This window comes from Myotis brandtii, unplaced genomic scaffold, assembly GCF_000412655.1.
Source record: "Myotis brandtii unplaced genomic scaffold, ASM41265v1 scaffold496, whole genome shotgun sequence".
NCBI classification, from domain to species: domain Eukaryota; kingdom Metazoa; phylum Chordata; class Mammalia; order Chiroptera; family Vespertilionidae; genus Myotis; species Myotis brandtii.
In genome coordinates, this window is record NW_005368921.1 from 1,098,840 (window position 1) to 1,099,399 (window position 560).

The 560-nt window shown below is 50.7% G+C and overlaps 1 protein-coding gene across 1 annotated transcript in view; it reads left to right on the plus strand.

The window, feature by feature from the left end:
- Window positions 1–560, plus strand: part of LOC102243387 (inner centromere protein-like) — a 51,619-nt gene that overhangs the window by 34,044 nt on the left and 17,015 nt on the right.

Consider the following 560-nt stretch of genomic DNA (forward strand, 5'->3'; position numbering starts at 1 on the left):
GATAGAGAGTTAGAAACATCGATGAGAGAGAAACATCGATCAGCTGCCTCCTGCACGCTCCCTACTGGGGATGTGCCCGCAACCAAGGTACATGCCCTTGACCAGAATCGAACCTGGGACCCTTCAGTCCGCAGGCTGACGCTCTATCCACTGAGCCAAACCGGTTAGGGCTACTAATATATTTTTATTGATTTCAGAGAGGAAGGGAGGGGGAGATAGAAACATCGATGATGAGAGAGAATCATTGATTGGCTGCCTCCTGCACGCCCCCACTGGGAATCAAGCGGCATGTGCCCTTGACTGGAATTGAACCCGGGACCCTTCAGTTCACAGGCCGATCCACTGAGCCAAACCGGCTAGGGCTGTCCTTCACTTTATATTTGACCTGAGCTGGTCTCCCTGCCTCATTCCCTCCCTCCCTCTTTTTTTTATTTATTATTAAATCTTTATTGTTCAGATTATTACATTTGTTCCTCTTTTTCCCCCCCATAACTCCCCTCCTCCCAGTTCCCACCCCACCCTCTGCCCTCACTCCCCACCCACTGTCCTCATCCATAGGT